General features: G+C 37.7%; 1 pseudogene; it reads right to left on the bottom strand.

Annotated features, from left to right (window-relative positions):
* Window positions 1-6,231: 6,231 nt before the first annotated feature.
* Window positions 6,232-7,630, bottom strand: LOC139823756 (uncharacterized; annotated as a pseudogene).
* Window positions 7,631-17,523: the final 9,893 nt, after the last annotated feature.

The raw sequence follows: 17,523 nt of genomic DNA, 5'->3' as shown, positions 1-17,523 counted from the left end.
CGACAATAATTTTTGTCCAGGTAGAGACGCTTCGGAGATATCAAGGTCATCTTAATTTTTTAAATTGATTTGGTACATTTTTTTCCATAATATGATAAAAGAGCTGAAAACAAGTTCAGAACTCATGATACAAGATCATTGAACAAGATAAAGTAAAGAAAAAACGATTAAAAAATACATTTTTGTATTGAATAAAATTTATGTTTAAAGAAGATGTTTGAAGTGATGGCCATTATTATACATGCAACACTGGATTCTTTCGATCACTGATTGGCTTGCTCTTGCTTTTAATAACGCCGGGAGTTATTGATCCACAGGCTGTAATAATCCGTTGTTGCATGTTTTGAAGTGTAGTTGGTTTTTTCCTTGTAGACCATGTCCTTTAGAGTTCCCCATAAAAAGAAATCCAGTGGTGTCAAGTCTGGTGAACGAGCTGGCCACACTATACGACCCCTATATCTAATCCAGTGATTGGTAAATTTTCATTGAGTTTATTTTTCACAATCAAGACATGCAACAACGGATTATTACAGCCTATGCATCAATAACTCTTGACGTTATTAAAAGAGCAAACCAATCAGTGATCAAAAGAATCCAGTGTTGCATCGATAATGATGGCCATCACTTCGAACATCTTCTTTAAACGTAAATTTCATTCAATACAAAAATGTATTTTTTAATCGTTTTTTCTTCACTTTAAATTATTGTTCAATGATCTTGTATCATGAGTTCTGAACTTGTTTTCAGCTCCTCTATCATATTACCAAATCAACCTAGACAAAAATTATTATCGCTATAGATAGCCTCCTTCGTACCGTACAATTTTGGTTACACTAATAATTTTTCTCTGGGCCTTATAAATTCAAATATATTTAAGGTGGTAATAGTTATTGCTTCACTCTGTATAGATCTTTATTTGCGTATATCTTTTATAAACTATTATAGACTAATTTTGAGGCATTTAAAATTATATGTAATTTTAATGAGTAGGAGTGCTAGCTTATGTTAGGTCAGCACTCCCACTTTCAATTGCGATTTCCCGCGAAACCGCTTGAACACAAAAATCGTGAAGCACATAATTAACACAAAGAGCACTTAATTTCTACATGTGTTATTTCAGTTGTTTGTGGAGGAGAGGTGTTAACTTAACAGACATAATAGCTTTCCATATCACCCATGAAGTACTATTGTTGACACGTTTTTTTTTTAAGTAGGCCTAATACACTGATGACTGAAATGACCCTTTAACTAATTGAACAGAAACAGAATTCAATAAATGAGTGATGAATCTTTACCGCGTCTTATGCGGCTTGCTACGTGCAATATGCAGATCGATGTTTCCGCTTTCGCTTGTAAATCAACCTGAATTTTCTTCATTTTAATAATTACTTAATTCTACTTTTGTTCAATTAGTTAAAGGATTATTTCAGTTATCAATGGATTAGACCTACTGAAGATACATTTAAAAAAACATGTAAACAATAATATCTTATGGATGACATAGAAAGCTACTGTTTATAAATTAAACGCGCCTGAGCCTCAAGCGGGTTGTAGACTGCGCACAGGATGGCGAGGTAAAGGGAAAATGATTAATAAAACTGTTATAATAACATGTATTTTTCAAAATACATACCTCAAGACACGCAAACACACAGTTGCATTGAATGCCAAACACAACCTATAAAATATATAAATATTTAATATATATATATATATATATATATATATATATATATATATATATACAGGGTGAATTTTAATGGATGTCCCATTCACAATTGTCATCTGCCAATTTGTCTCAATTTTCTTTCTATATATATAAAAAAATTTTCCATTTTGTAACGAAGACGTAAAGTTTAACATATTCTATATAAGTGAAGTGCTCTTTATCAAAAAAAGGATGCTCGATGAAGTATTGATGGTAAAAGGATGGGACATCCATTAAAATTCACCCTGTATATATATATAAAACTATACGCTAAAAGGGATAACAAATACCCTCTACTTATTTCTTTGCTTTATTATTATGTGTTTTATCGATCGATTCACTGCAGTCAATTAGATCGTGTCACTGACACATAAAGTCTAAACTGCAACCATAAAACTGAAGAAATCATGATAATCGCACAAACTATCACAGTCGGTAATCCCAGGTCGATAATCGCGTATCGATAAAATACGTGTTTGCAATTCTAATGATGTGATCCATGGTACGAAATGCATGCGCAATGCGGAATTGGCAGAACGTTCGAAAATTGGTTCGATCTTTTTTACGTTTATTCCGCCGATTTTCTTTATACAGCGGAATACGTGGAAACGCAATCTGTGCGTGCCAATAATATACATTATTTTGATAGATACAATAAACTAATCTACGAAAAGGGTTTTGTGATTGGCTAGCTGACGTGATTGCGCTTCCGCGAATTTTACTCCATGGAACATTAGAATAAATTAGAAAATACATTTCAGCAAAGCGGAATGTCTGCGATTGAACGGACTTTGTTCCAACAATTCTGCATTGCTCATACGTTCCGTACCATGAGATCACACCATAAGGCCGATTTATGAAGGCCGTAACTGTTGATTTAAGCCGTAATTAAACCCTAAGAAATTAATTAATCACAATCGATTATTCTTCTCACATTCGACTATCATTGGTCAATTTCTTAGGGTTTACGGCTTAAACCAACGGTTACGGCCTTATAAATCTGCCTTTAAAAACAAAAAACGATCTATTAGCGCTACATGAGCGCGGGTCCGCTCGGCCTCGAATCGGCCATTACTGGTAGCGCGGTAGCCACCAATTCGACGCAGTTCGACGTCAGTCCACGATCGCGAGAGTTTTTCGAGTGGTGGTGTGTGTGATACCGCAATCGTATCGCGTATCCGATTGTATTTTCGTTCAACGTATTGTCCGCTGAAAAGCAGCAGCAGCTAATAAAAGAAAAGAAAAAGAAGAAGAGGATTTCCGATTGCGCGCGGTCGACGCCGCCAAGCTGATTCAGCGTCGCAAGCACAACCTCGACGTCGAGACCCAGTTGCTGCAACCACCAAGCGCCACGGCTAACGCTGCGAATTTGGAAAAGAAATTCGACCGACTTAGTATAAATGTTGTAAGTATACACATTTAATTTAATCTCAAAGTCTCGGGTACTCGCAACTCGTCGCGTCGCGCAAAAATATCTCGGGTACTCGCAACTCATCGCGTTGCGTAAATAAATAAAAAATAAATAAATATATAAACTTGAGCGGATAAAAATAAATAATAATAATATAATATTGGAACATTTATCTATAAAAATAATAATATAATATTGGATTCTATAGAATGAAGAATCATCTTCCGACGTAGACGTCGAAATGGATAAGGATAAGGACGCGACTGAAATGACGCGACTAAAAAAAGAAAATGCAGAACTCGCCGCAATTCAGTCGCCATCACTGCCGATGCTATCCATAATACCGTCACAGCCGGGACCTTCACAGCCAGGACCTTCACAGTCGGGACCTTCACAACCGGGACCTTCACAGCCGGGACTTTCACCACCAGCAACGCCAGCACCGGCACCACCAGCAACGCCAGCACCGGCACAACCAACAACACCAGCACCAGAACAACCAGCAATGCCGGCACCGGCACCACCAGCGATTCCTCCACCGGCACCACCAGCGATTCCTTCACAAAGACGTAAGTACAAAACTAAATCTATTAAAATACAGTTATGGTTTGCTCACTCCAAGAGCGATTATTGACGTCACTTCGGCAAAGCTCGATTTGCCGATGTGACGTCAATAATCGCTCTCTGAGCGAACAAACCCGGCCCTGTCGAAAACGCTATTTTTTATAAAATAAATTTCTGTTTGTTACAGCAAGGCGATGGCAAAGAGCCGGAAAAAACCGCTACAACCCAAACAACCCAAGAGGAAGAGGAAGAGAAGGAAGGGGAAGAGGAGGAAGGGGTGGGCTGTAAAATGTTTGATTGAGGATCCCAATCGTGAATTGCAATCCATAAAGATAAATATGAAATCTTTCGATTGATTTCACTATAGCTAACATCTCGAGCTCGAAACTAATGTAGTTGGCTTCAGCCTTATTTGTTGCTTGACTAAAGTAAGCTACGGGAGCGAAAACACCGTCATTCTGCTTCTGCAGTAGAATCGCGGCAATTGCTATATGACTCGCATCGGTATGCAATTGCGTCTCTGCATTCGAGTCGTAAAGTCTTAAAACCGGGTAGGAGACTAAATCTTTTTTCAAAGATTCAAAAGCCTGCCTACAATCTTCACCGAAAATGAATTTATTTGACTTGCGTAACAAATTAGTTAAAGGCTTCGCCTTACTCGCATAGTTCTGAATAAATCTTCTAAAATAATTTGTCAAGCAACAAATAAGGCTGAAACGAACTACGAGACGAACGTGCTATCTATATGTTATAAAATAGCTGCTGAAAACGCATGTTTTAATCTTTTCTATTGTAGCGTGATTTGCATTATGCTAAGACAAGCCTTTTTTATTACATTTTGTATTAATATAAATTTTGCGAGCATTTTTTTTTCCGGAAAAATCAGAATTAAAAGTCTGTACTTTAATTAATTCTTTAATTTTTTTTATATTACTTTATATTGATTCAACCATTTTTCGTAGAATATGTGAATAAAATAAGATTCCTCGCTTTTCTTAATTCCAATTTATACCACTCAAGATCACATATTGCACGATATACAGCTTCACGCTTAACAAATGCGTACATGTAACGTATAATATAAAAATACACATATTATTTTAATATAAGTTGCGACGAATATTAATCTACGTATATTGAGACACGTATATACGTTAATACAGATTATGTGTATAATTTTATTTTAATTTACTTCTTATATTACGTCTTATATTACTTTATTCTTATTACTTACTTTTTTTACGGTAAAACTGAAGGAGAGCTCCCTCCTCACCGATTTCGATGAATTTAGGCTTAATCGACGCGTTTTTGCACAAAACGAATGAATCTGGCAGAAAAAAGCCCCGCTCGGCCCCGCGACGCGAGATATTAACTGTTAAAGTTGACGACTATCAGGTTATGAGACCTGTCATACCGACGCGATGCAGCAACTACGGACATGCTCCGCGACCACATGCGCATGCTCCGTGGTCACATGTGTAGTCGATGTACTTGAGCGCCTAACCTTAATTACATCATATATTGTTGTGTGCAATTCAAAAATATTTACAATGTCTTATTCAATAGAGCAATTAAATAGCAATCCGTGGCTAGCGGTTCAAGATGTTGTTGGCGATGCAAAAACATGGCCCAAATTTATCCGAAAAATGTTTTGGGATAAAAATCTCAAAGATCACAATCGAATGATCCTTGTCAATTTTTCCTACTTGAATGCAGTATCCGAAGATTTTTTGCACGAAATATTAGCTTTTCGTTGAAAAATGCGTATAGCGGAAAGGAAGCGCAATATTAAAGATAGATTTAGCTATTTAAATCACGAGGTAATTGTTTTAATTTCAATTGATAAGTATATATCAAATAAGTATTAATTATTATGTTTTTTATACTTTTTAGGAATTAGGACATATTCGACGCAGCCGTGCATACAGTTATCACGTTTATTTTAAGGAAATGTTAGATCTCAACTTTAATCCAATTAATAAATAATAAAATTTAATATATTGTTTTCAAGTTTGTAGTTTTGATTACAACAGAGAATATTTTTGAACACAAATTATTTCTGTTACAGATATTAAGCGTGTTGAAGTTAACAAAACAGAAATAAAATTTTTAAAGCAGAAAATAGTTGGTATATAAAAAGTACATATAAATCTGTGCTCTTCATATACCAACTATTCTCTGCTTTAACAAATTACACAGAAATAATTTGTTAAAGCAGAGAATTGTTGGTATATGAAAAGCACATATTTATATGTACTTTTCATATACCAACTATTCTCTGCTTTAACAAATTACACAGAAATAATTTGTTAAAGCAGAGAATAGTTGGTATATGAAAAGCACATATTTATATGTACTTTTCATATACCAACTATTATCTGCTTTAACAAATTATTTCTGTGTAATTTGTTAAAGCAGAGAATAGTTGGTATATGAAAAGTACATATAAATATGTGCTTTTCATATACCAACTATTCTCTGCTTTAACAAATTATTTCTGTGTAATTTGTTAAAGCAGAGAATAGTTGGCATATGAAAAGTACATATTTATATTATTTTACACAAGTTTCTCGCTGTAACCCATAATAAAGAAAAATTCATTAGTTATTTAATCGAGCATCATTTAATTGCTAAAGAAATACAGTGTCCAAAATGTGGTAATAAATTAATAATTGATACAAGTAATGTCAGATTTCGATGCCGAAAAACATATGAAAAGAATTCCAGCAAAAAATATGTAAAAAAACAATGTCAGTCCCAAACAAGTGCAAAATGTGATACGTGGTTTAGCAAATATTCCTTTTAAGTTGCACTTGTAGAAGCCTCCGAGACATCTGCTTCAGCTTCACCAGGGATCTTCGGTGGATACATTTCCGCAATCGTACAGAAAAAACCGCTCAACCGATCTTCGTAATCATGAACGCGTTTGAAGAGATATTCAGCTAAATATCCCACCAAGTGTGAAGTACGTGTTCCGTACCGTGGGATATTAGCTCTTACCTCTCTCCAAACGCGTTCTATGTGCTGGGTGTGGGCTCCTAAAATTTAAAAAACTGTCATTGCATTTATACATTTCTTAATTTTCTTTAATATATCATAGTTAAAGTAAAAAATTTGTAAACTATTTAAATGTTTATACTTACCAGTATCTGGGTCGACGAAATTCATGGAATGATTAACGGTCAGATGTTGGAAGCCTTCATTGTTTAAACAATTGTAAGACTTCCAACAATCTGACATTATCGTCGTCCCAGGTAGGATCCACTCCTTTATGATTTCCAGCAAAGTTTTTTCTGTACGATCCGGAACCGCAACAAGAAATTTTGTTGAATCGCGTTCATATCCACCGAAGATCCATTTCCCTTCGATAATTCGGCCACGGTTGTATTTCCTTTTGCCGATTTTAGCCTCGTCTATTTCAACAATTTGTTGAAGCCTCCAAGTTTAGTCGAATTTTTTTCGGCCCAGTATATGCAAACCTATATCATTTTAAAATAAATTTGCTAAATATATATTTAAAATATTTATATTTCATGTATTAAATGTATCAAATTATACTTACTTCTCGGCAAAAGGAAATCCAATCAACAACCGAATGATCGGAAAGTTGTAACTCCGTGCACAAAAATCGATGTCGCGGAGGCTGTAAACATTATAAAGTATGCTGTCAGTCGGCATGCGGTTTCTAAGCTTAACTTTGACTTGCTAAACCACGTATCACATTTTGCACTTGTTTGGAACTGACATTGTTTTTTTACATATTTTTTGCTGGAATTTTTTTCATAATGTGTTTTCCGGCATCGAAATCTGACATTACTTGTATCAATTATTAATTTATTATTACATTTTGGACACTGTATTTCTTTATTAATTAAATGATGCTCGATTAAATAATTAATTAACTTTTCTCTATCGTGTGTTACGGCGAGAAACTCGTGCAGTCTCATTGTCGGATCGTCGTACGTCGAACATCCGACGCAGTGTCCTTCATTGGACTCGTAAAATTAACAAAAGAGAATCAACATTTGAAATTGTTTTACTTACCGCTTGGACAGTTGTCACGTGACCTTCTTTTGCATACGCGTGCGGCTACGGAGCATGCGCATATGGCCGCAGGGCATGTTCGTGGTCGCTACCAGTCGCTACATCGCGTCGGTATGACAGGTCTCATAACCTGATAGTCGTCAACTTTAACAGTTAATATCTCGCGTCGCGGGGCCGAGCGGGGCTTTTTTCTGCCAGATTCATTCGTTTTGTGCAAAAACGCGTCGATTAAGCCTAAATTCATCGAAATCGGTGAGGAGGGAGCTCTCCTTCAGTTTTACCCTTTTTACTTATGTAATTATATAAAAAATAAATATATATAACTTACTTGTCCTGTTACAATTTCTCCTGCACCGCAATAAAGAAACGTATATGTAAATATAATAAGAACATTTAATGCCAAGTAACATGCTTATAGGACACTCGTGCCATTTATCTCTTGATCAGTAATCATCTGAATAATATATCTCGCTAATTAGTAAAACACAAATTGATATAAGTTGAACATATAATAGTTCATAGACTCACACAAGTTATATTGCATAAATATACATTTCAAACATAAAGAAACAAGTAAGAATTAAAATAACAATTTTAGCCGAATAAATATATTACAATTTCTCTCTACAACTAATTTTGCATGTGAATATCTTAATGGAGACAAAAAAAATGATTTGAAAATATTCTTTATCAATTCTTGTACAGACTGCGGAGAGAGTATTACAAGATACATATGGTGCAACAATAAAAGTAAAGTTTTATGGAAATGCTCCTATCGGATTCTACAAATATGGTGCTAAAATATTTTATTTCTTAGCCAAACATATGGATGGAGATATCATCAACAATAACGTATAACGTAAAATACCAGTGGTTGGATCATGAAGAATTAGAAAAAGTATTACCTACTGGAGTACAACAGAGTATTTTACAATTTATGTTTACGTAAAGAATAATAATAATAATATAAAATATTGAACTCATTCTTTGATCTCTTATTATTAATATTGTCTATTATTACCGTAATATTAACATTATAGTTAGAGAAATATTTAAAATAATTGCAAATACAAAATAATAGATATAACGGACGAGAAGATCAAACCTTCTTGAATTAGCGACGGTTTGTCTATCTTCGTTCTCTACGCCTAGTGCCTTTGGAAGCGGAGCAGCTCCTCCGGTCGTTAAAACTAAGAACATTTTCTTTGCTTTTGCGCTATTCGGAAAATCGACAACCACACCGCCATAAAAGCCAGCTTTTGTGGCTTGTGCCGTGATTAATTCATCAACCTGTTCACCGTTTTCTGGAGATAGAATTGTAACACTGCTCTTGCGTTTCTTGACAGGCATGCATACAACGTTGAGAAGAAACGATATAAACGTTTTGTAGGATTGTGCGAAGTTTTGCTTGCATAGCACAACCACTGAAGCGCAGAAATACTGACAGCCCCATCAAACGTACCAGCTTTAAATGGCAATCCTTGACCTATATCTCCCAAAATTAAGTCACCATCTAAATTCTCTTTCAACAGCTACGTCTAAAAATAATGTGTTAATATGATTATATATCTATATATATATATATATATATATATATATATATATATGTATATACATACTTATTGCAAAGTGTTCTCGTAATAATATGTTTCTAATTCTCATTTATTTCACATTTCTGATATTGTCGTATTTGAGAGAGTGACTATAGAAACTATAGCAAGTAAAAAAGTCGTTATTTTATTTTTCTTCTAATTTTTTTCAATGCAGAACTGCCTAATTGCGTAGTTTTGTAATAATATTATTTTAAAAATTATTTAACGAAAAATTGTCGCATTACTTGCATGATTGCATCTGTTCCTGCAATCCTGCAATCCTGCAATTATCAACCACAAGATGGTTAGTGTTGCATAAATGTGTCGTAAGACTTCTCGATAACTGGGAAGTATTAAAACATTATTTTATGGTAGCCGTGCTGGAAGATAAATCACAATCCGCAGAAACTATTTTAACAGATTTAAATGATAACACAATCAAAGCATATATATTATTTTTAAAATATTCCTTAAATTTCTTTAATTTTTTTAATGCTCTTTTTCAATCACGTGAACTTTTAATTCATAAATTATTTGTTAATTGCCAGACATTAGTTTCTCAGATAGCTATCAATTTTATTACACCTGAGGCTTTGGATAATATCTCTTCACTTAATTTAGACGATGATACAAACATCCAAACTGTATACCTAGGATCCGACTGTGAAAAGTTTTTAAAAACAGAATGTGTAGACGTCGCGCAAGAAATTCGTGTTAGATGTTTGCAATTTTACAAAACGGCACTTAAAGAAATGCTTAAACGTTTTCCAACTAAAGATACTTTTTTCGAATATTTATCTTTTTTAGAACCGAAAATTGTACTTTATAACGAAAGTAAAATTAAAGTTAGAGATCTCTCGCATATTGCAGCACGATTCGAAGGTGTCAATTTTTATAATTTAGACTTTGAGTGGACAATTTTACCATCTAGATTTAGACAACGAAAAAAGATTCAATTAGGCTTCTTTGGAAGTTGATCAAATGTGGAAACAAATATTAGACCGTAAAGATTTTAATGGACAAAAATTATTTCCAGCTTTAGAATTATTAATTGAAATAATATTTTCTTTACCTCATTCTAATGCCGAAGCTGAACGCATATTTTCAATGGTTACGGATATAAAAACTAAAAAGCGAAATCGATTATTAAATGATGCTGTTTCCGCTATGTGTATAATCCGATCAAATTTTCAAGCCGAAAATATTAATTGTGTAACTTTTCAAGTCGATCCTACACATTTAAAATTACACAATAGTCAAAATTTGTATTTTTATGTGTGACGTGACAAGTCGCGTCTCCTTCCCGGACGGGCTCGGCCGAGGGGAATTCGGGGATGCCTCCTCGTTAGAGCGAGAGGAGGGCGGTTGCGTATATTGATTGGTCTAATTAGATGTTAAGTTTTTAAGGGATTGCCGGTGGTGACCGGACTTCATCTGTAACGGCCGGGGGCCGCAACGAGGAAGGGCAGAGGATTAAGGAGACGGCCAGGGGACATGGCTGGAAGTCGGATCGCCCGGACCTCCCCGCAAGTGCATGAGCGTCGCCGGCCGGAGTTCACCCCGCACTCGGTCGTAACAGCGGCAGTATAACGATCAGGAAGACCCGGATCACCCCCGAGCGAAATGCCAGTTGAACAAGGGTGCCGAGGAGCGGCCCAGGGAAAGGCGCAGCCCTGGGGCCGTCACCCCGAGGGGGATGCCGGCAGACGGGGCCGAGGCCCGGCCAGCCTGACCCCGAACGCCGACTCGATCATCGCGGCCCGGACAGCCGGTTGAATCGAAAAGCCCGCGCCGAATCGGAGGTAATTGCAGCGGCGCCGCCGGAAGGGAAGGCGCGCGAGAAGCTGAGGCGCCGACGAGAGCGCCCCTGGAATTGGAGTGGCGCCCCCGGAAGGAGCGGCGCACGTGCGGCCTAGGCGCAGGAAGCGCTAGGATCGGCAATCCGGTCGAGCGACACGCTACAGCGCAGGCGCGGGGAACCGGCGCGATCCCGGCAGGCTATCGTTTCCGACACTGTCGTGCCGGCTAAAGAGCAGGAAGCATCTCCCGGATCCCGAGCTGCCCGGACTACCGAAGGGACGACGAATTGTAAGGTCACCACTCTGGCGTCCCCGCGTTAAGAGAAGAGGGTTCGCTCGAGGCATCGGCCCGTGGCACACGTTGGTTACCGGAGTGCCGCAGGATACCTGTGGACAGAGCGGGTCAGAGCGTGCAATACCTTGCGCTCGCATTAAAGTAGAGTCGGGTGGAAATCGTGCCAGGGCCTTGCCGAGAGTGAGCTCTCTAATGCGTAGAGACCAAGTGCCCTCCCCGCGAGCACCGCCACGGCCGACAGTCGCGTGGCGTTGAGATGTGTGAATCGAAGTAATCGTGTCGCGTTTATGTAGCGTCTCGTCGAATTAATGTAAGTAATCGTATCGCGTTATTCGTAATCGTGTCGCGTTTCATTGTGATGGAGTTTAGGTTCGTAATCGTGTCGCGTTTTGGCCATATTATTTAAGCTCGTAATCGTGTCGCGTCTTGGCCATATTAACGAGAGTGATAATGAGAGTGAGGTCTTGCGTGGCGATAACGGGAGCGAGTTGTGCGGGTAATGGCGAGCCGCGAGTGGTCATGTAATTTGAAGGGCACTCGCCCTCGTATTTGAGTAACGTATCTGGGCCTTCGAGGACGGCGAATATTGTGTTTGGCGGGACGGAAAGATCGACGGGATCGGCGCGGGGCCGCGGAATCTCCGTGCTTGCGAGAGAATTCGGGATTCGCGTGGCAAGCCGCGGGATCGTCCGCGATACGAGTCCTTATTTCGTGTTCGGGGGCAATCGCCGGCCAGCGTGGTCGACTCGGCGAGATCGCCCATACTTTTGCGTCGTGCGGAATCGAAGTGGCCCGGGTGCGCGTTGAGGGAGCAACCGAAGGTGCGGCGAGCCGGTTCGTCGGCCTCGTGGCGTAAGTTCGTTGTGAGTTTGAAGCCAGGTACCGCGATACCTGAGTCGGAATCGTAATTGTTTCGTATGTCAAGCTTCGTGTGTTCGTCTGCGTTTATATGTTGCGTTACAGTTCGTTGTGAGTTTGAAGCCAGGTACCGCGATACCTGAGTCGGAATCGTAATTGTTTCATATGTCAAGCTTCGTGTGTTCGTCTGCGTTTATATGTTGCGTTACAGTGTGAAAGATTCGACATTACCGCGTGCACTTATTGCGTTGCGGCATTCGTGCGTCAGCCTATCCGACATTTTTGCGGTAATACGAAAAACTCGGACCGATTATATTGATATTATCTGACCAAATATATTCTGTTATTATTATTTATTTTCTTGTGAGTGTGATTAATTGTGTGACGCCTCTCTCCGAATTCCCTGAAAGAGCCCTACGCCCTGAGGTATTGCCGGGAATATCGCGTCAGACATATTAGTGTACGGTGGTGCGATCCGTCGCACCTGGCGCCCAATCTTTTGGTGTCGGAATTAGTTGTGCGTGCTGCCAATCCTCGATAGCCCTCCACCGGATTGCGAGACCGGGGGAAAAAGCGTCGCATATGTTAAAAAAACACGTGATAGTGCTTAAATTTATTTGTTATTTTTTGCATATTTTTTTCTTTTTTTTTGTGCAATAATCAAATTAGGTACATCTAGCCGAGATTTTCCTACTTATTGTTAGTCCTAATAATATTATCGTATTATATTGTACTAATAATTGTTTTGTTTTACAGATTATATTTATTCCATACGTAATATTATTAGGGGAGACCGGGGCTAAGCCGACACTATTTTTTCAAAGGCAATTTTTAATATTTAATTAAAATTTTTAGGCAAATTCAATGATATATATTTAAAGAGTGTTTTTTCAGGTACAAAATTGATTCAGGAAGTTTTGCTGTACGTCGCTTTGTTTTGCCGCCAGAAAAGGAAAAGTGACGCGAAGACAAATTTCCGAATTGAAAAATGACGGGGCGAACTCGACACCCCGCCGGGGCAAACTCAACACTTTGTTTGATCGACACAATTTGATCTGGAACTTATTTTTTTATTGTTTAAAAATAAAAATACATTGTTTATCAAATGAAAAGACATTGTGTATTAGAAACAAAAAGTCGGAATAAAGTAAACAATTATTTAAAATAATGAGAAAAAAAAGATTAAACTTTTAATTATCTTTTTCTGAACTATCTGAAAAACAATTTATACACGTAAACTCGCGATCAGATGTGCGCACACATTCGTCATGAGCCATACGGTTGCATAAGATGCATTGTTTGTTATTAGAAGCTAATGAAATGTTTTCCGAACACACGCAACAGATGTTCCTTAAATCGTCATCGGAATCGGACGAAACAATGACCTTTTTTGCGATAATGTCACTTTAGGTTAGTGTCGTCTTTGCCCCGGTGGCGTCGTGTCGACTTAGCCCCGAACGTCGTTTTTTACTTTTGTTACTCCAAAAATATGTAAATTTTGAAAATATGCAAAAATTATTATTGGATTCGTATAAAGCATCGAATTTCCCATCAAAATCACTTAGCGGTAGATTCGCAAGAGTAAAGCTCGATGAAAGAGTAGACATTTTCGAGAGATCAGAAAAATTACTTTTCACTATCAAAAACACTTATGTCGCGTTAAAAATTACACTATAACTCAGAATGTTACCAAATTCCGTTGATAATATGGCACATAAAGACGCATTTACAGTAGCAAAGGCAAGTTTCTACGATAGATTTAAATTGGCAAAAAGCCTAGTGTCAAGTTCGCCCCGCTGTCGGCTTAGCCCCGGTCTCCCCTATCTGGTGTTTTTTCAGTTTCGTTATAGATAAAATATGTAATTAATACAAGATATAATTCCTTTTTATTTGTTTTTAATTATATGTATTTGATTCTCAAGTAATGATTATTTTACATATCAATTTTATATTTTAATTTGATTTGTGATAAACTTTTTATTTTGTACTTTTGTTACGTATGAAGGTACTGGTAAGGTTTTTGGCAGTTTTCCTTACCCTTGCAACAAATGTTGGTACTCATTGAATAACTTCTGCCACATAAATTATTTGCTTTAAATTATACAAAACTTGTGTGTTTCTTTTTTACCTTCCCTTTTCAGAGCTTTTATTATTATAAAAGAATGTTCTAAGAAAGAAAGAATATTATGTATAAAATAAATAAATATTTTTTTTTAATTTTTATACGTTACACATTACATTTATTTATATGTTTTACTAATTATATTAATTATTTATAATGAGGAAATATTTTTCGCCAGTGGATAAATAACAGCAATAAGAATTCTTTGACTATAAATTCGAGTGCTTTTCAAGTGTATATATTTTTACAAAATTAAATTGCCAGTTATAGTCAAAGAATTCTTATTACTGTTAATTATTTATATGTATACTTTTTTATTTTATGCTAAATAATATTTAATTTTATATTTTGGATAATTATTATGATTATTTTCTTTTTAAGTCGTATATTTTAAATATTATACAATTTTATACATAATAATAGTTGAGGGTCCATAAAATACCTTACTTTTCGCTACAGCACTGCTGTGATGACGTAATTTTCGTCATCGATGCGCGCGCAGGATCCCATTTCTACCATCACTGACGGGATGGATACATCATCTGGGCCCGTAACTGCGTCGGCACAGAAAGCGAGACAATATTTACGAAAACGCACGATTGTGTTTACTCCACGGGAGTCACGCTCCGTTCACGTGAGGTTCTAACGAGGGCGTGATCAACTATTCCCCGCCGAAAACCCACCAAAGGCAACCATCCACGATACGCAATACTTCGGGCCCTTCAGAGCCCTAGGGCCTCTGCCACGATGAATAGACGGCTTATAATCCGAGCGAGACTCTCCGATGAAATAAAAAAAATAAGTGTGACGTTATGTGTTCCGTCAGTTTCAATCGTAGGGCCAAGTATGCCCCGATCCTGAGATCCATCATTAGGACCACATCCACCACGTCACACCGAATAAACAATTACTTAGAATGACTCTACTTTATATCCGCGCAAACAATTTGTTGAGTATTGCGACGAAAATTAGGACCGCTAGGGCGAGATATATCGATTTGCGTCGAGAACGATAGATCGCGGCGTTTATGACTCCCCACCATTAGGGACGCGTTTCCGTAGCATCACGCACTTTTTCCATCTGGCCGCGTTCGCACTCACTGTCTTTCCAGCGTGTCTCGAGAAGGCCGTATACCGCTCTCGCAAGTTTCCACGTGTTATTCCACGGCGCGCTCGCTGTACTCCCTTTTACTTAATTGTAATAAAGCACGATATATACAGGGTGTATCATTTTAAGTGATTCAGCTGAATATCTCTTAAAGTAAAGAGATTGGAAAAATTGTTTCAGACAAAAGTTGTTTGGTTCGAAGGGGGACATAAGATGGTGTCATTGGTTTGACCATGGATGGTCGTTTAAAACTCACGTAAACGACACCTTTAATTTCTTAAATGAAAACCCCTATTTTTCAATGCATATTCTTATAGCTAATCTCGAGAACTTTTCAAAACACTATAATAAAGTATTTTTTCGTTAAAAACTTTTGGAATTATAAGGCTTGAAAGTTCTAGTACTTTGACATAAAATACAAAATATCTTGTAAAACATTAATTTTTCGGTAATGTTACCTTAATACTTTTATGCACAGAATAATGAGACAAATCAATTGGTATGAAAAAAAGGCATAGTTCGTTTAAGAAAAAATATGTAATTTGCAACACGCATCTGCATACTTTTTCTTGAAAGCAACCATGTCTTTTTTTCATACCAATTGATTCGTCTCATTATTCTGTGCATAAAAGTATTAAGGTAACATTACCGAAAAATTAATGTTTTACAAGGTATTTTGTATTTTATGTCAAAATACTAGAACTTTCAAGCCTCATAATTCCAAAAGTTTTTAACGAAAAAATACTTTATTATAGTGTTTTGAAAAGCTCTCGAGATTAGCTACAAGAATATGCATTGAAAAATAGGGGTTTCCATTTAAGAAATTAAAGGTGTCGTTCACGTGAGTTTTAAACGACCATCCATGGTCAAACCAATGACACCATCTTATGTCCCCCTTCGAACCAAACAACTTTTGTCTGAAACAATTTTTCCAATCTCTTTTACTTTAAAAGATATTCAGCTGAATCACTTAACATGATACACCCTGTATATACATAGGAGTGTCGTGATTTCTGTAATAAACCTATTCTACAAAACAATTACTTAGAATGACTCTACTTTAACGCACACGAACGGAGAGTTCTCGTGAACGAACGGTACACGCGGAAATTCTCGCCGAAGGAGCAATATACACAAAATGAGGATTTCTCGTAGAACGAACGGCACACGCAAAATAAAGGTTTCTCTCTGAGGGGACGATACACGTTAAAACAAAGGTTCCTCGCAAGATAATGCGATACACGCACAATCGGGATTTCTTGCAAAAGAAACGATACACGCTCAATAAGGATTTCTCGCAAAATAAACGATACGCGCACAATAAGGATTTCTCGCAAAATAAACAATACGCGCAAAATAAGGAATTCCCGCAAAATAAACGTTACCCGCAAAATACGGAGTTCTCGCAAAATAAACGATACACGTAGAATAAAGGTTTCTCGCAAATTAAACGATACACGCAATATAAATCAAGGTTTCTCGCAAACTAACGATACACGCGAAATAAGGTTTCTCGCAAACTAAACGATACACGCAATATAAATCAAGGCTTCTCGCAAACTAAACGATACACGCAAAATAAGGAGTTCTCGCAGAACACCCCTCGAAACGTAACGCGAAGCCTCGCCGTACGGTCCACGCCGCGAGCACGTGATACTCACGCCTAACTCAGCCCGGGGCGTGCGGTACTCTCAGCCGGAGTAAATCATACTCTAAATCTCGGAACGTTAATCGCGGTCAATTTCGGGCACCTTCTTCGAGAAGGCTCACTCTAGGTCCGGTATTCCGACGCCTCACACTTCCCGTACCGGGCGCGGTAATTTACGTATCCCGGAGGCCGACACGCCCCAGAACGACCGTACGCGTGAAAAGCCCGCACGACGAAGTTTTCAATACGCGAAAACTAACTCTACCGGGAACGCCGATATCTTACACACTAATCGATAGGCACGATAATCATAAACGGTAATCTCCGAATACTCGAAACGGTAATCTAACGCGACGGACTGTTGAGCCGACCTGC

The sequence above is a fragment of the Temnothorax longispinosus genome, unplaced genomic scaffold (genome assembly GCF_030848805.1).
Source record: "Temnothorax longispinosus isolate EJ_2023e unplaced genomic scaffold, Tlon_JGU_v1 HiC_scaffold_17, whole genome shotgun sequence".
NCBI classification, from domain to species: domain Eukaryota; kingdom Metazoa; phylum Arthropoda; class Insecta; order Hymenoptera; family Formicidae; genus Temnothorax; species Temnothorax longispinosus.
This window is presented reverse-complemented; position numbering and strand designations above follow the sequence as displayed.